Genomic DNA, 20,413 nt, shown 5'->3' with positions numbered 1-20,413 from the left:
TGGTTCAGAGAGGAAGGTATTTTTAATAAAGTGCTCTACTGGTGGGCCAGTGCTCCACCAATTGAAGGTAATGTGGCCTTTCTATTTTTCTCAAAGCTTAAAAATCTTAAGGCCATGCTCAAGGAGTGAAACAATACTCATTTTGGGAACATCTTTCAGAAGAGGGCATGTATTGAAGCTGACCTTGCAGCTTTAAATAACAAAGTGATGAGTGCAGGGATGGATGATGTTGACTTTTGAACAGAGCTAGATCTTTTGGGTGAGTACTAGGAAGTTTTAAAGGGGAGGAAATCTTCTTTAAGAAAAATCATGAGAGAATTGGCTTAAGGTTAGAGATAGAAAAACTAAGTTTTTCCATAGCTTGATGAAGACTAAATGAAGTGTTAATTGGATACTATCCATTGAGAATCAATAGGGAGTTCTTTTGGAGGATATGGACAACATTAACAAGGAGGCTGTTGTCTTTTTTGAGGAGCTATGGAGGGAGGATCAAGTGGATAGGGGTAGGGCGGAAGTGCAAATATTGAGTGTAATCCCATGATCTATTTTTGAAGAAGATAACAAAATGCTTTTGGAACCAATCAAAATGAATGAATTGAAAGCTACAATTTTTGGGCTTGGAGGTGAGAAGGCTCTAGGTCCTGATGGTTTCTAGGCCTTTTTCTATGAAATTTTTTGGGAACTTTTGAAGGATGAATTGTTGGAAGTTGTTGAGGAATCAAGAAGCACATGTTTCATTTTGAAAGACTTCAACAATATGTTGATTACTCTTATCCCTAAGAAAACACATTCATCCAGGTATGAAGAATTCTGGCCTATTTCACTTTGTAACAAAGTTTATAAAATGATTACAAAAATTGCTACAAATAGGTTAAAGTTGTTGTAAGATTCTATCATTTCCCCAGAGCAAAGTGGCTTCACCCCAAATAGAGGCATTGTGGACAACATCATAGTTGCCCATGAGGCAATCCATTTGACAAAGAAAAGTAAGGAAATAAAAATTATACTCAAACTAGACATTGGGAAAGCTTATGACAAGGTCGATAGAGGTTTTCTTTTGGAAGTCTTACGGAGGTTTGAATTTGAAGATGATTAGTTGAGTTGGATCAAGAGTATGATCTCAGATTTTAGAGCATCAGTGCTAGTGATTGGTAGTCCATAGGGGTTCTTTAGAACCAACATAGGAATTTTTTAGGGAGATCTGTTATCTCCTTTCTTGTTTATTATATTGGCAAAATCCCTAGGAAGATATATTTCAAGAAAAAGGGCCCAAGGATTGTGGAAAGGCATTTTGATCACGTAGGGAATTGAGGCATCCACCCACTCCTAGTTCACTGATGAAACTTGTTTCTTTGGGGTTGCCTCCATGGCCGAGGAAAAATGCATGCAATATGTTTTAATTGAATACAACATGGCTTTAGGGAAATTTGTTAAATTGGAGAAATCAAAAATTTATTTTTTCAACACCGAAGTAGGGTCCTAGAGGGCAATTGAAGAGTTTTTCAGATATCAGATCCTCGAAGGCATTCATAAATCATATACCATGAGAAAAAAATTTGTGTTGCGATAACGTATGGCTTCCCAAGGTAGGATCCTTCACATGGTTGGCAGGCAATGGAAAGATTCTCTCAGGAGAGAGATTACAAAAAATGGGCTTCCAAGGTCCTTTTAGATGCCCTCTGTGTAAAAATGAGGAAGAAACTATAGACCATATTCTTCTCCATTGTAGTTTTTGCAAAAGACATGGGACATGGTAAAATCAAAATTGGGGTGGGCAAGCCCACTATCATCCACTTTACAAGGATGTCTGGAAGCTTGGCCAGCAAAGAAGAACAAACAAGTGTCCAGGTCTGCATGGAGGATCATTCTGTCTATAACCCTATGGAATTTGTGGAAAGAGAGGAATAGAAGGATTTTTTAGGACAAGAAAGAAGATTGGTCAAGGTTTGGACAGAGGCTTGAAAGGGCGAATATACTCTACATCGTCAATACATAGTGCCTTACTCAGTATACACTAAGCATGATGCTTATTTACAATCTGGTTTCCCAACTATCAATTACTGGTCTGTTCATGGGCGTATTGGGGCTAATCTAATTCTGAAAAGGGAGATGATGTTATGGATACCTCCAAAGGAGGGATGGGTAAAAATTAATTTTGACGGGGCAACAAGGGGAAACCTAGGGGTATCAAGGTGTGGATGCATGGCAAGAGACCATAAGGGCAACATTCTTATGTTTACAACTAACTACTTATAGGCTGGTACAAACAACACTACAAAATGTTTTGCAGTGAGGGAAGCTTTGGGATTAGGAGAAAAAATTAGATGCAAATGTATACATCTGTAAGGAGACTTAGAGAACATTATAAATAGCATTAAGAGAGGAAAGATGGAGGCATGGCATCTAGATCAAAGTATATGGCGAATCAAGGAGCTACTTTTGGACTTTGATTATTTTAAGGTTTCACATTACTTTCAAGAAATGAATAGAATGGCAGATCGGTTAGCCAATTTCAACATTGGGCCCTCAATATGAAAATTTTGAGGACTTTCATCACCTTGGTGATTAAATAAAGAGAGTAAATTTGTTTGGCCATTAGACTTAATAATTCTCTCATGGTATTTCAATTTGGAGTCTGAAAGGAATGACATCATGAGTTTGACTTACAATGACATTAATTATTCCATGATAATCAAAGATCTTCGTGTTACTGATGTATCCCTTGTGCGTGTCAAAGGGGTGTTTAGCTTGCTTTGGTACTACATTCTAGAGAGTTTCAAGGCAATTATATTCGGGTTGAAGGTAGGTTCTTTGAGTTAGAAATGGAGGCAAATTTTGCTCTCAGCTCAGATTCTCAGATATAGACCTATGAAGGTCAGATCTTTATTTTTGATGACCTAGACTTTTTGAAAGGCGTTCAACAAGTTTTAGGGCCAGAATATCTGGAGGCATTCTAGAAGAGGAGGTCAAATTTGGATGTGGCATTGCCATTTGTGGCACTCACGTTGATGGTGGGGGGATCAAAAGAAGAGGTTTTCCAGGTTGTGACTGCAAGTGTGGATAGGTAATGACTTTTGAGACTGGATGAAATTATTGAGAGAGTTGTTTTGGTTGTTGGAATTGAGATGGAAATTGAACCTTGGAGGCTAATTGGCAGAGGGGACTCTTCCATTCAACCATTGGTGGTGTGGCCTTCTTCAAATTCACAAGGCGCTCATATCCCCAAAGAAAAATGGGGCTGGAATGATCATGCAATACTTGATTGAGCAATTTTGGGTGACGAAGGAGGATGAATGAGGCTTTATGAAGGCCACACCAAGGAAGAGCATGCTAGCCCGTGGACAAATTTTTTTCCATTAGATTGTGAAGAAATCTCACTTGCATGAGGGCGTGTCTGCAATAGAGGGAGTTTGGGTTGGTGCCTCTTTGCTTACCAATGAGGGGAAGGGTAGTGGAAAGCACTACAAGGTGAGTCAGGGGTTCTCAATGATGGATGACACCTCAACCCTAACTTTTACTCATGAGGAAGTGGTGAATTAGTTCAAGAAGTAGCTGACAATGGGGGAGATGGTGGTTCTTTTTGTCTTGGTGGATCAGTTTAATGTATGGGTGGGTGGTTTGTACTTTCAAAGTGTTTATACTCTATTTTTTCCTTATCTAATGGTATCTGTAAGGGCAAGGTAAGGGTAGTTTAAATTGTAAGACTCTTAGCCATATCGCCATAATGTACTCTCTTTATCAATATTAATACAATACAAATATTACCTATAAAAAATAAATTTGTTGTTCAAAATTTTTAAAAATATATATATTATTTATATTATATAATTTTTTAAGAAATATTATTTTATATTATTATTATGAAAATATAATATTTTCATATTATAATTTATTTATAATATATCAATAATTATATTTATTAATTTTTTAAAAACATACTATAGTAAATTTATTCAATTAAGATTAGATTTATATAAAAACTAAAGGCAAGTACTAAGCCATTATATAGCACTTGTTAGTACTTGTAGGTAGGCTAAGTACTATTGTGATACTTTTTGAATTTTATATTTTAACTAGTGATTAAAATATTTAGTTTTTACGTGTTCAATTAATCATTCTTTAATTTTCTTATCAAACTATTACATTACATATATTATAGATGCAAGATTTTTAAATTTACAATTTTTAGAAAATATTTTTCTAGAACTCATTTACCTCTTATATTGCCCAGATGAATTTTAAAACTAATACTTTTTAATATTGATTTTTTATTAAGGTAATGTGATTCATATTTGTTTAATAATTTTTTGAATGCAAGTATGTTGATTTAGATTTTTGTATTTTAATATTGTATTTTCTTATAATATAATTTTTTTTCATTCGAAAATACTAAAAAAAATATTATTTATATTATATAATTGTTAAAGAAATATTATTTTATATTATTATTATGAAAATATTACTATTTTCATATTATAATTTATTTATAATATATCAATAATTATATTTATTAATACTCTTTTTAATATACTTTAATAAATTTATTAAATTAACATTAGATTTATATAAAAACTAAAGGCAAGAACAAAGGTTATGGCACTTGTTTGAAGTTATAATTGGGACAAATTGGTTTGAACTTGTTTAGATATTTTTTTTGGATAGGTAATGGGAGGAAGCTTATATATATATATTATTATTGCATGTTAAATTCAAGAAGATTCCAACAAAGATTTTGACTTAGAAACTCACAAATTACCATTATATGATTTTACATTCTTTTATTCAATTATAAATTATTGATCTCAAAAAACAATTTTCCATTTCAGAAAAAAATGCTTTCAACACAAAAACCATAATAATCATCAAGAGGCTTGCTCTCACAATGACAAAGAAAATATACAAAGAACACTGAAAAACCAATGCACATCACATCTTAATTTTTTAAAAAGTTATTATTACTTATTTGAAGTTATTATAAATGTTGAAATTACTTATGTTGTCTTATTTCCCTCTCCTCAACTACAAACTATTGATTCATCTTTGAAAAAAAAACTATATTAATTAAAATGGACTTTCTCTCCTAGAAAACTCATGATCACCAAAACCATATACAAAGTATATATCCATGACATCACCAATATTAAACAAATCCAACCATTACAAACCACCTTATACTCCAACTAACGAAGCCCCATCATCCTCCACAAATGCCACTTGGATTTGACACACGTTGTGAAGGGGATTCAACCCTTGAACTAACAAATCCCTCGCATCCTCCACAAACTTTGAGGTGAAAAAGCACTCTCCCAAGAAAAATCCAATGACAAAGTCAGCCCCTCAAACCCCTCCTACAAAATGTGTCTCATGCCCAATGAAACCGCTCTCTAGATTTAGAAAATGCATAGCAAAGAGCACCCATTCCACGCGTTTTTGTAACAGTTGGCCCGTCACCCTTGCTATCGCCCCGCACTTCACTCCCCTCCCTTCCTTCCTCAACTTCCATCTTTTTATTCAAACCTCCCTCCATTTAGTCTCAACTTCGATGACGAAGCCAAAGCCATCGCCTCCACCACAACCATCAGCTTTGCCACTCCCTCTTCCTCCACCCCTCATCAACACAGAGGGCTTCACAGAACAGGTTGGTCAAGATCACTCTTTCACTAAGATCCACTACTATTCCTCCCCTGGTCAAGTCCCCTTTGATTGGGAGGCGGAACCAGGGAGGCGCAAGGAGGAGGAGAAGGAGAAGGAGAAGGAACCGGCGGTGCCGCTGCCTCTGAACCCTCCGCCTAACATGCACTCGATGTCCCCCGCTGTCAGCCGCACCTCTTCCACTCTCTCAGATAAGAGGGTCATGCACATCCCACATGGCAAAACCGCTCATAGAGGCGAAGCTGATGTGAATGTTTCCAGATCCGGTTGCAACCCTTTCAGCTTCTGCAAGTTGCCTCATAGATCTGACAGCAAACTACGAAATCGTTAATAATAGAGAACTTGTATTTTTGAAAGAGAGGTTGTAAGTGTAAATTGGATGCGATCAGATATGCATGTATATCTTATTTGTACTACAGTTAGATGCCTCTTGCACTTTGCAGTCTCATATATTGTAAGCCAACTTAGATCTTAAAATTGATAGTCTGATATTATGAATTATATAAAGGTCCATTTTTTATTTCTATTCTATTTATTCTTATTTTTACAAATAATGATCTGGCATGAGAAAAACTTACGTAAGCTCTTTGCTGCCTTCAACAATGGTGGAACCATGGGCTGGCCGCTGGACCATTGTGTCAACAATGGTGAAATTATGGATGCTATAGAAAGATCCATATTTGTTTATAGAAAGAAACTTGTTTTACAGAGCAGGATTTCATCAAAGTTGGATATTTTAATGGCGATTACAGACCCACCTCAGGAACTTTTAATAACGATTTTGGATCCATTTTAGCCGCATTAATTCCTGACTTGATATTTCTTGGTTGGTTTTGTCCATGTTTCTCTTCTTCTCATAGATTTTTAGTTTGCGCTTCCAATTTCTTCCTCTCAATATTTTGATGTTGTTGAATCTTGCAACAAAACTGGTTTTGATTTTTGTTGTTCAAATTTCTAAAAATTTGTTTCAAGTTTTTCCTTTAGTATTTTTATATAAAAGGGAGATGATCCCGGCACAGAGTAAAATGCAGAATAGTTTTTAAATTGATTGAAGCACATCATATTTTACTAGTTTTGTAATATTGAATATAATATACTTAAGCTGCCCGGAAGGGACTATTCTGAGAGATATGGGACTGCGTTATTTGAATGGTTTTGATGTAGAAAAGTTATATTTCTAAGGAATCATTTGATCATTTAAGAGCATTCTAGTGTTTTTAACTCTTTTTATTAATTGTCAACATTTATTTTAATATAGAACTATATATATTATTTAAAATAAAAACAGGTTCAAGGGTTCATTCGGGAAAGAACCTTAAAGAAAACCCAAAATAAGATTTGCATATATTTTAATTATAATAATTTTATAATATTGACAAGAATTCTTATATTTATATGCATGTTTAAAGAATATCAAAATATATTAATTTAAATTTAAAAACATACTAATATATATCAAGTCATATCAAATTTAAAATAATTTTCAACTTAAATTATTTCTTTTATTATTCATATTAAAAAACTAAAGAATCAAATTCAATTTAGAAACATAGGAAATTTTACACATATTTTATTTATAAGCATTTATGATATTGACAATAAATCTTCTATTTATATTTATGTGCATCTTTAATGAATATTAAAACACATTAAATTTAATTTAGAAACATATTCAAATGTTAAAAAATATAAAGAGATATAGCCCCATTTAAGAGGCGCATTGAGAGGGCAAAGTTGGAAATATCTCCTCTAGTTTTTCCTTAGTTAGATATAGCTAATAACCATCAAAACTAAAGATCAAACACCAAAATCCATACTTTATCGTAGAATTCCGTGAGTCCTGAAACATCACAACAATTGCTACCGCCAGACTCTTTATGTTACTAGTTAGGGGGTTAGTAGATAAAACAAAATGAAACCATCTTTGCTAAGACAAAATTGAGAAACCTAAAAAATAGTTGTAGAAGTTTAGAGAACCATAAAAGCACACAATTATATTACTTATTCATCTTGTAGTAACATGAAAGACAAAATATCAATCTATTGGTATGAATGAAGGAGAAAAATGCTCCTCCTTCTCTATGAATCCCTCATAGTCTACTATAGAAGTCTCATGACATTCCAAGCTCACCTCCATTCTATTTTCCCAGACACCTATTCTATCTTCAACTACATACTAGTCTATCCAGTCTCTAACCCGAGGAACACAAACATGCATAAAGTATTTAAAAGGAAATTGACATTTCTATGTACTACAAACAACCATACCACTATTCTTTATGGGTCAAAAGTTGGGCTACTGGGACCAATTAACGATCACATTGAGGGATGCCATAATAACACAGTGTTGTAGATAAGAAGATCATCCCTATTATTTGCCAACACTTTCTCCAAATGTCCTAAGAATTCTGGTTTGAACAATCGTCTACCTAGTGTATTGATACTACCCTTGTCAAATTCCACCAAGATAGCTATGACCACAAACCTTGAAGTGATATCACTATTAACCCTGTCGTAGTTTGTATTGGTGTTGAAATCCTTACCCGAAATCCTAAATACAACTCATACCACCAAGAAATGGGTGTTAAGAAGGACTTCATTTTAATGACTACTCAAAATTGGTTCGTTGTCTATTATTTTGCATAATGTGAGATTATAAAGGAAATTACATATGTATCAAGTGAAAATTTGTAAAGAAATAAGTACTCATACAATTAAACCAATATAATGATGTCATATCTATGTAAAAAGAATGTCATCAATCATCTAAAAATGTATCCTTTCCAAAGATATATTCATAAATTTGTTGGAGGTGGATTATGTAAACCCTAGTTAGCTAGCTCATTCGCCCTCTTGTTTCCTTCCCAATAGATGTGATTTATTATTAGTTTTGTTTAGGGGGAAAAGGAAGATGCTTTAAAAGTGTTGTAGGTCTCCACTTTTCTAAGCAACTAATCCATTCAAATATGTATGCAAAGGGAAAGAGGGGAATTTCCAAATGTGATTCTACTTATTATCCAAATTAGATTAGCTAGGACACAAACAAAGAAGGTGATGCAGGAGCATCCTGGGCTTCTTTGTAATCTTGCATGGTTGGAGGTATTTTGGTTAAGTTTTGTGGACTCAGTCACCAAACCATGGTGCTTGACATGCATTGGGAGCTCGACATACACTGAGAGCTTGACATACACTGTGGTGCTCTACATGCATTGGGAGCTCGACATTCACTAGGAGCTTGATATGCACTATGGTGCTCGACATGCATTGGGAGCTTGACAATGCTTGGGAATTTACTGATGCTTGGCTTGGTCTTTCTGATGCTCGGCTTGGTCTTGATTCCTATTGGTGCTGAGTTGTCTGTAATATGACTTTTGGTATTTAATTTGTGTTGTAGCTGACTTGTGGCTCAACATATATTTAATGTAAGGGATTTAATTTAATTTTTATTGAACTGCACTAACTTGTGGCTTAGTTGGGTATAAGTAGGGGGTTTTATGGAGTCTTTAGGCATTATCATCTAGCTTGGAGAAGAGGATGAAGGGTAGATATGCACTTTGAAGAGTTAGAAGTTGTGGCTTAAGAACTAAAGAATAGCTTTGTGGACTTGAGGTACAAGTGTGGATTCTTCTTGGTGTTCTTATCCAATTGTGGATCTGGACTAGCTAGGTTTGAGATTGTAAGTTGGATTTGGTGGGATCTTGCAGAATTGATATTGTAATTGCTATTTGTATTTGGTCCTAACCCAAAAGGCCTTACAGTTGGGCATATTGCATGTAATTATTTATTTATGAATAAAGAGTTGTGATTGGGTATCAGATCTTACATTGTTGTTGTGTTTCCGTTGTGTGGTTATTTGTTGGGGGCTAGGATATCTTCCTTGGGGATTCTCCTACTTTGTACTGTGCTAGATGGTCTAAGAGAAAAGGTTTTCCTGAGTGTGTAGACAAATCACTGAAGTTGAGGCAGTTTGCTCTAGGACTTAAGGAGAAGGTTGATCTAGTGAAGTTGATTGATCTTCTAGATTTGTGGATCTATTGCTTAAGGGTTGTAGAATTTTTGGAAGATGCCTGCAAGAAGATAGGACCCTAGGGCAATTGATGATCTTAGTGATGCTTTGGAAGAAAGGATCTTAGAGAAGGTTAAGGAATATTTCAGATCTGAAGTGGAGGAGGTTAAAGCCAATTTCAAATCTTAGATTTCATTGATGAAGAGTGACATGATGCTAAAATTATGAGTGTTTTAGGTGGTGTACCTAGGCATGTGGGTACTGAAGATGGTTATGAGGAAATTGTTGAAGACTTTGAAATTTATGGATCTAGTGGTGAGGATAGAACATATCATGTGGAGAGACGTATTGGAACTAGGGCTGGTTAGTTTTCTAGACCTGGATCTCAATTGAAGCTGAAGCATAAGATAAAAGTTTCTAATTTCTCAGGTACTTTGATTCCTGAATACTTGATTGATTGGATTGGTGAATTGGAAGACTACTTCAAGAGCTTGAGGATATTGAGGATCCACTTAGAGTGAGGTTGGCACAAACTAAGTTGAAAGGACATGTTGCTCTTTGGTGGAAAAAATTGTAGCGAAATTGAGAAGAAGAAGGTGAATTGAAGATCACTAGATGGAGGTTGATGGTAACTAAGTTGAAGGATAAGTTCATTCCTACTGATTATGAAATTGAATTATTTAAGAGGTTGCAAAATCTGAAGTAGAAAGATATGACTATGAAGGATTATATTGAGGAGTTCTACAAGTTGACTAGTTAGTCTGGACATAGAGAATCATCTAAGAAGAAGGTGGCTAGATATATTAATGGTTTGAGATTTAATATTTAGGATGAGGTTGGTATGCTAAATATTTCTTCAGTTGAAGATACTTATCAGTATGATTTGAAGGTGAAAGATAAGTTGAAGAGGAAAAGTCAAGGTAATGTTAGAGGGAAAGAGAAGCAGGATAACTCAATAAAGGCTAAACTAAGTGTTGAAGGTGAACCAAAACCTATTGATTAGAATAGAAGGACGGGTGCAAGTGGGTTTAGTGGTAATTATTTTAGGTGTGGTGAAGAAGGACATAGATATTTTGAATGTCCTTGTGGTGGGAAATTTGTTGTTGTGAACTAGGTTGTAGTCCAAGACAATCAGCCTGAGCAAGGATAGAATTTGCTAGCTCAATGAGTATTGGTTGGTCAGAGGACACTAGATTCTAGTTAGGGGACTAGTTTGTTCAGGATTTGTTATAAGTGGTAAAGTATGCAAGGTGATTGTGGATGTTGGTAGTACTAATAACCTTGTTGTTTAGGAGATGGTTTAGAAACTTGGTTTGAAGAGAGTGGGACATCCTTATCCTTATATGATTGGTTGGTTGCAAGGTGAGCATGTTTTCAAAGTGAGGGATAAACTCTTTGTTGATTTCCAAATTGGGTAATATAAGGATCAATGGTGTGTGATATTGTGGACATGAACAATTATCATGTGTTGCTTGGTAGACCTTGGTAGTATGATTGTGAGATTGTGCATGATTGTGTGAAGAATCTAAGAAAGGTGGCAGAATGTATTCCCTAATTCATTTGCAGAATGAAGAGCTTGGTAGGAGAAACCTGGGTATTGGAAGCCAAGTTGAGCAGAAGAATTCTGAAAGGGTTGGAGATCAGCATGGAAAGAAGACCTATAACAACCTAGTATGGATGTGAAGAGGCAAAAGAAGAACAAGGAAAAGAGTGTAGAAGTTGAAGACTTGGATGATATGTATGTGAAGAACTAGTTTGGGATTTATGTGCTGAATCCGAGAAGATTTTCTTCTAGCTAGTGAGAACATCTTTTCAAACCTAGTGTGTTTGATGCATAAGCATTTTGGGCTTGCTTGTAATCCTGCATGATTGGAGGTATTTTGGTTAAGTGTTGTGGACTCGATCACCAAACTATGGTGCTTGACATGCATTGGAGCTCAACATAAACTGTGGTGCTCGACATGCACTGGGAGCTTGACATGCACTGGGAGCTTGACAATGCTTGGAAATTTATTGATGCTTAGCTTGGTCTTTCTAATGCTCGACTATTTCTTGGTTGTTGTTGGTGCCAAGTTGTCTATGAGTCAACTTTTGGTAGTTAATATGTGTTGTAGCCAACTTCTAGCTCATCATATATTTAACGTAAGGGATTTAATTTAATTTGTATTGAACTGGGCCAACTTGTGGCTTAGTTGGTTATAAGTATGGGGGTTTCATGGAGTCTTTAGGCATTTTCATCCATCTTGGAGAAGAGGATGAAGGGTAGATGCAAACTTTGAAGAGTTAGAAATTGTGGCTTAAGAACCAAAGAATAGCTTGGTGGACCTGAAGTACAAGTGTGGATTCTTCTTGGTGCTCTTACCCTATTAAGGATTTGGACTAGTTGGGATTGAGGTTCTCAGTTGGATTTGGTGGGATCTTGTAGAATTGATATTGTAATTATTTTTGTATTTGGCCCTAATTTGGTAGGCCTTACAGCCAGGCATATTGCATGTAATTAGTTATTTTATGAATAAAGAGTTATGATTTAGTATAAGATCTTGCATTGTTGTGTTTCGATTGTGTGGTTATTTGTTGGGGGCTAAGACATCTCCTTGGGAATTCTCCTACCTTGTACTGTGCCAAATGTTATCAGAGAAAAGGTTTTCTTGACTGTGTAGATAGATCGTTGAAGCTGAGGTAGTTTGCACCAGGACTTGAGGAGAAGGTTGATCTAGTGGAGTTGATTGATCTTCTGGATTTGTGGATCTATTGTTTAGGGTTTGAAAAAAAATTGGAAGATGCCTCCAAGAATATTGGACCCTAGGGAAATTGATGATCTTAGTGATGTTGTGGAAGAAAGGATCTCAGGGAAGGTTAAGGTGGATTTCAAATCCAAAATGAAGGAGGTTAAAGATAGTTTTAGATCTCAGATTGCATTGATGAAGAGTGACATGATTGCTAAAATTATGAGTACTTTAGGTGGTTTACCTAGGCATGTGGGTACTAAAGATGGTTATGAGGAAGTTTCTAAAGAGCATGAAAACAAAGTAAAAGAAAAACAAAATGAAAACAAAGATAAACACAAAAGACACAAACTAAAACCAAAATCAACTAGTGAAAAAGACATTAGTTGAAGAAATGTCTCACTCACTAATACCATATTTTAAAGGCTATTAAAAAACATAAGAGATCATATAGGAAAGGAAAAATCACCACAAACTAATATGTCCCTCATGATTCTATCCCACCAACATGAAAGCATAAAGAGAGAGAAAGAGTGATCATCTTGCCTAGTAATGTTTGTGTCCCCTACTATGAATCACAATAAGGAAGGATTGAATGGTCTAAGACGTTTGTCTTCCTAATAGTCAATCCAAAAAAAAAAAAAAAAACTAGGATCAAATGATCTAGTAGGTTTGTGTGCCCAATAGTCAATCCTGTGTACTCATCAACTTATGCATGCATGTGTATGTATGTATGTGTCCACCTGTAGAAAAAATTCATGGTATCACCACAGAGTGTAAATGTGTGTGCGTTACCTTAAGAGGGATTTAGAAAAAACCAAAAAAGGTGCATTTTCTCATGATGGAGAAGTGTCAATAATACCCATAGAGGTTTTAGCAAAAAAAAGAAAACAAAAGATGTGTTTCCTCAGGATGGAGAGATGCCACTTATACTAGTAGAGGATTTAGAAAATATACATGTGTTATCCATATGTATGAGATTTAGAATATGTTCTTGTGTGTGAAAAAGACACATCAAGACACAATGCATATATTTGAGGGTGATCTAGCAATCATACCCAATAGACAAGTCTAAATTACTCCAAGCCATATTTAGAATTTGTATTCGCACCTCATGGAAACTATGTACAAAGAGGGTGTATATATTCCCCCCCTAGGATGACTATGTATCCATAGAAATTGTAAGGAAGAGAATCAAGGATAAATTCTTCTATCAATAATGAATACCATAAACTTAGCAAAGAGCACAAACTATTATAAGCTAATAAAATTGATAAATTATGAATGGATACGTCACAAATGAGCAGAGACCCTTGTTAGGAAGAGATCTTGTGTACAATAAATCTACCTTCATGAGCAGTATCATGAAACAAGATACAACTTCCAAGAAGAACAAGGATGTACCTATTTATCCCTTTGTGTAGGTGAAAACAAGGATCCTTGGAAAAGGGATGCCAAAATTTAGAGAACATAGTAAGGGGAATTTTTAATGATGAACATAGTTTTGCAAATAAAGAAGAGGTCATGATTAGGGACATACACTTATTGTAGAGGAAAGAGTCATGATCAAGACACAATTCCTTATGGGAAAATAATGTCACATAATAAAAAAATGCCATTGTATTAAGGAAAAGTCAATCCTTAGACAAAGAGAGATAAAGAATGTACAAAAAAATTCCCCCCCAAGCATGAAGATAGAAAGAAAGTCTATGATAAGATTATAGAAAAACATTTCATAAGATATATAGATGCATCATAAGAAACAAATGATAGCTTTGCACAAAACAAAAACATGCCATATCAAACAAGAAGTATTATGCAATACCATATACAATTAAAGAAAGAAACATCATAGGACATGTAGTCTCTCTTGTGTTTACAGTTTGTACCTTGTTATGTTTTGATTTGAGAGATACTTGATACTTTTACTATTTTGTACTTCAAGATGACCTGAAGGTCGGATGTTATACTCTTATTTCAGTACCATAGATGCTTTATTGCTATGCTATTTAGTTTATCATATTTTCATGTTGATGCCATTTTGAGATGACAATAGGTCTATTATGATATCTGATTAGCTAGTATTTGGACATATTTTTTATTATGTTATGTGATGGCTTTATGCTATGGTTATTTACTTCATTCTGGTCTCTTTATGATTTATATGAATGTGAGTGACGTAGATGGATTATTTAGGTATAATTGAATAAATGGTTAAATTAGTTATTTAATGCATTTATTACTCTAGCTATGATATTATATGCAATTGTACTTGATCGTGTGTTTTAGTGTGCAGAATTTATATCCCTAGCAGTGGCACATGGAGTTAGTGATTCAGCTATTCATATTTTACCAACATTATCCTTGTATGGCCAATGTATTCTTATTTAATTATTTAATTAAACCCTCCAATGATTTGTTAAATCCAAACTCATTTGCATTATGTGATTTGACCAGTGAGCATGTCTGTGCATTTAGAGGTTCAGATTGTCGCGAAAGTTGTTAATGTGATTTCTATGATTTTGGGTTTTTGGGCTTTAAATTTTATTAAATTTAATTTCTAACAACTTTTCCATGGACAAATTCCTATTTATAGGAAAAGCCTATTTTCATTTGTGTTGATTCAGGTTTAACTAGGTTGGCTAGTTATTTGCCCTAATCGATTATTCACTTGTAAAGTGAATAAGTATGGAGAGAGGAATTTAATTCCTCACTCTTCAATTTTGCAATTTAGAAATTGAAGAACTTTTTCTAAAATCCTTTTCTGAAGGATTGGTCTTCTATTCGTTGTGAGAGCTATGGGCATGGGATCTTGCTAGGATAGATTTGTTGGATCCATCTCGGGGAGACCTTGCTTCACCATCATTTTCAGTAGTATTTGTGGGTTATTTATTTTACATGGCTATTTTCCATTTTAACCCTTTTGTTTGTCAGGTAAGGCTTTCCCATTTTCTTGTTTTTGCTTCATTTCAACTTCTGCTTGTTAGTTCTACCCAGTTGGTTGGGTATGAACATTTTTCCTATTTTCAGGATAGGGGTTTGGGGTTTTGCATCATTATGTTGGCCATTTTTACATACAGTATCTGAACCCAAATTTTATTAGATTTTTGGGGTTTTATTCCCAAAGACCAAATGGGATTTACTTTCAAAGTCTTCATTTTTGTGGTTTTTACCTCATTTTGTGTGTCACCCTATTTTATTAGGTTTTCTTGGCATGATGTTGGTCATGGACATGGATCATCCATTTGGATGTTAGTCATACCATTGTTGCACTTTTAGGTTGCATTGGGATGCATGTCACATCTTTCCTCCTGAGTCTATTTTCCATTGAGTGTATTTCTTCATTGTATTCTTATCTAGTCCTTGTGTTATGATCTTTGTGATGGTGGTGTGCTGTACACAAGTACATGCATGTACATTTATCGAGTGATTTGTGAGTCCCGATCTTCCATGGTATTTTTGGAAGTTATGATAATTGGGGTTGGGTTGGGAATATGTATGCCTATGGGAACTCATCATTGGATGAACATGGGTAGGGTAGGTTAGCATATGGAGGGGGCTTCTATCTTGTAGCCTGGTGACCATTGCCTAGAGGGTTGGTAGAGGAAGTTTTAAGTAAGTGATAACTAAATAAAACATTGGATGGTAATAAAACTTAAGATAATAAAAATGCTTTAGTGTGAGAGTCTTCTATTAGGAAGTTGAGTTTGCACAGCTCCAAGCTTGGGCTTGTCGGTTTCAACGAACTCTCCATGATGTCAACCTCTACTTAGTAGCCCATTGAGTGTCTAACTAGGACCTATAGTTTATGGATTATTTATGATCTTGGTTTCAGTCATCATACTATTTGGCATGAGTGTTAGCCATGGGCATTTGTTTTATGCGTGTTTGTGGTTGAATCTTTATCTCCATCAACATGACAAGAGTGGACTTACGAGTTCCATATGGTTGGGAGGCATAGTTACCTTCACCACTACTAGGGACTAGTGTACATAGATAGTCTACTATCTCAGTGTGACCATTGCTAGATGTTTTCACTTGGTCCTTCAGTATTCAGAGTATGCTTTCATGGGAATGCTTGTATATCATGTTTAGTTGATGTTATTATTGACGCATTGCCTTGTTATGATGTTTAGCATATGTTAGATGATGAGTTTTATTTGTATGATTATCTTATTCTTTACTTCTAGCATGTTAGATTTCTTTATTCTTATGTTGTAGCACATTTTAGTAGTGATGTCTTCATAAGATAGTTTTGATGATCTAATCGATAGTTTGGGATGTTATGCATGGGGAATGGCCAGGATTCACGATGGTCTTATGATGCTAATATGGTTGGAAGGAACCACGTACTTAGTTTGGTTGTCCTATTCATTCTAATGTTGTTTCAAATTATAAGGACGTTGTTTCAAATTATTGTGATGTTGTTTTAGTACACTATGATGTTACCTTCTGTACTTTCCCTTCACTGCTATGTTAGATGGTTAGATGTAGTTTTCATCTTGTAGCTATTGTTTTGAGTATCTTTGCCTCGACTATGGATCTGGTACTCCCTAGTGTGGAGGTTTTAAGTTTTTATTTTATCCCTTGATTCATCCTTAGAGTATTTCTTGCTTTCATTGGCCGACCATGCATCAGCATTTGGCGATACATTAAAGTATCACACACCCTTGTAAACTCTATCATGTGACACTCTTTTGTATCGTACACCCTTTAGGGAAAGGTTGTACAATATTTGGAAAGTATTGCATGCCTTCCTAAGAAGTGTTGCCCAAACCTTGAAAGTATTGTACACCTTCATTAGAAAGGTCTTACGATACTAGAAAATAGTGCACAGTGCTATATTAAAGTATCGCCTAGGTTTTGGAAAAACCTTCTTAGGCAGATAACAAGCACTTTTTAGATTGTCCAAAAGTTTTTTGGAGGTGTTTTGGATACCCTTTACGATGTTCTTGAATACCTTGGAGTTGCATTTTGAATTCAGTATGTTTTCAAATTCAAAATCATTTGCATTCTTCTGTAGTTCTTCATTTTGGTCAGTAGTGGTGTTTGGAGATCCGTTAGTGTTTAGATGTTTGTTTATTCTCCTATTTTGATCTTTGTGATCCTTGTATGTTGTATGTCGTGTGCTACCATACTTTAAATTTTTATTATTATTATCTTGGCTTATATTTATACTTGATCCAAGGATCTACATGTTGAGCTTATATTATATATAGTAATATATATGATTATTATTAAATATAATATAGTAATATATAATAATTATTATAACTAAATATAAGATAGTAATATATATGGTTATTATTATTATTAAATATTAGATAGTAATATATATGATTATTATTATTATATATATTAATATATATGGTTATTATTATTATTAAATATTATATAGTAATATATATGATTATTATTGTTATATAATCTAGTAATATATTAAAATATATGGTATTATATTATTATTAAATATAATATTGTCATGAAGTGTATCGAAAGGGGTCATAGGTTAATATATGACCCCTTTTGATGAATTTGAACCAACCAAATGGTCCCAAGGGGTTCTAAGGCCCCTAAGGACATATGTTGTCATGAAATACGTCGAAAGGGGTCATAAATTAACCTATGGCACCTTTTGACATGCCTAGGGGTCCTAGGGTTGTCAGGAAATGCATCAAAAAGGGGTCATAGTTTAACCTATGACCCTTTTCGACGCATTCAAACCAAGTACATGGGTCCCTAGGGACATATGTTGTCATGAAATGTATCAAAAGGGGTCATAGGTTATCGTAGACCCCTTTCGATGCATTCAAACCAACTAAATAGGTCCTTAGCGACATATGTTGTCATGAAATGCATCGAAAGGGGTCATAGGTTAACCTATGAACCTTTTTGATGCATTCAAGCCAACCAAATGGGTCCTAGAGCCCTTAGGGACATATGTGGGTCCTAGGGCCCCTAGGGATATTTCTTGTCATGAAATGCATCAAAAGGGGTCAAAGGTTAGCCTATGACCCCTTTCGACGCATTCAAACCAACCAAATAGGTCCCTAGGGGTCCTAGGGCACCTAAAGACATATGTTGTCATTAAATGCATCAAAAGGGGTCATAAGTTAACCAATGACCCCTTTTGAAGCATTCAAAGGTCAACCAAATGGGTCCCTAGGGGTCTTAAGGTCCCTAGGGACACAGGCTATCATGAAATGCATCAAAAGGGGTCATAGGTTAACTTATAACCCCTTTCAATGCATTTGAACCAACCAAATAAGTAGGTTGTCATGAAATGCATTGAAAGGGGTCATAGGTTAACCTATAACCCCTTTCCATTCATTCGAACCAACTAGAAAGGGGTCATAGGTTAACCTATGACCCCTTTCAACATATTTCATGACAACATATGTCCCTAAGGACCTATTTGGTTGGTTCGAATGTGTGGAAAGGTTCACCCTTCGATGCATTCAAACAAACCAAATAGGTCCTAGGGGTCGTAGCACCCCTACAAACATATGTTGTCATAAAATGCATCGAAAGAGGTCATAGGTTATTGTATGACCCCTTTCAAAATCTCTAGGGGTTCTAAGGTGCCTAGGAACATATGTTGTCATGAAATGCATCAAAAAGGTTTATAGGTTAACCTATGACCCCTTTGAATACATTCAAATCAACCAAATGAGTCCCTAGGGGTCGCAGGGCCCCTAGGGACATATGTTGTTAAGAAATGCATCGAAAGTTAACCTATGACCCCTTTCAATGCATTCAAACAAACCAAATAGGTCCCTAGGGGTCATAGGGCCCCTAGGGATATATGTTGTCATGAAATACGTTGAAAGGGGTCATAAGTTATCATATGATCCCTTTCGATGCATCCAAACTAACCAAATGGGTCCCTAGGGGTCCTAGGGCCCCTAGGAACATATGTTGTTATGAAATTTGTCAATCTTTCGATGCATTCAAATCAACCAAATGGGTCCCTAGGGATCCTCGAGCCAGTAGGGACATGTTGTTATGAAATGTGTCAAAAGGGGTTATAGGTTAACCTATGACCCTGTATCCCTAGGGGCCTTATGACCCCTAAGGACCTATTTGATTTGTTTGAATGTGTTGGAAGGGGTTATAGGTTAACCTATGACCCCTTTTGATGCATTTCCTAACAACATATGTCCCTAGGGGCCCTACGACCCCTAGGGACCTATTTGGTTGTTTTGAATGCATCGAAAGGGGTCATAGGTTAACCCATAAACCTTTTTGATGCATTTCATGATAACATATGTTCCTAGGTGCCTTAGGACCCCTAAAGATTTTGAATTGATGCATTTCATGACAATATATTTCCCTAGGTGCCCTAGGACCCTTAGAGGCCTATTTGGTTGCATTGAATGCTTCGAAAGGGGTCATACATTAACCTATGGCCCCTTTCGATGCATTTCATGACAACATATGTCCCCAGGGGCCCTAGGACCCCTAGGGTCCTATTTGGTTGGTCCAAATGCATCGAAAGGGGTCATACGATAACCTATGAGCTCTTTTGATGTATTTCATGACAATATATGTCCTTAGGGGCCTTGCGACCCCTACGGACCCATTTGATTGGTTTGAATGCATCAAAAGGGGTCATAGATTAATGTATGACCCCTTTCAATGCATTTCATGACAACATATGTCCCTAGGGGTCCTAAGACCCCTAGGGACCCATTTGGTTGGTTTGAATGCATTGAAAGGGGTCATATGATAACCTATGACCCCTTTCTACATATTTCATGACAATATACGTTTAGGACTCCTATGGACCCATTTGGTTGTTTGAATGCATCGAAAGGGGTCATACGATAACCTATGACTCCTTTCAACGTATTTCATGACAACATATGTCCCTATGAGCCCTACAACCCCTAGGGACCTATTTGGTTTGTTCAAATATGTCGAAAGAGGTTATATGTTAACCTATGACCCCTTTTGATGCATTTCATAACAACATATGTCCCTAAGGACCTTAGGACCTCTAGGGATGTCGAAAGGGGTCATAGGTTAC

This window comes from Cupressus sempervirens, chromosome 2, assembly GCF_028749045.1.
Source record: "Cupressus sempervirens isolate cs-2001-9-10 chromosome 2, ASM2874904v1, whole genome shotgun sequence".
NCBI lineage: Eukaryota > Viridiplantae > Streptophyta > Pinopsida > Cupressales > Cupressaceae > Cupressus > Cupressus sempervirens.
Note: the sequence above shows the minus strand (reverse complement) of the source record.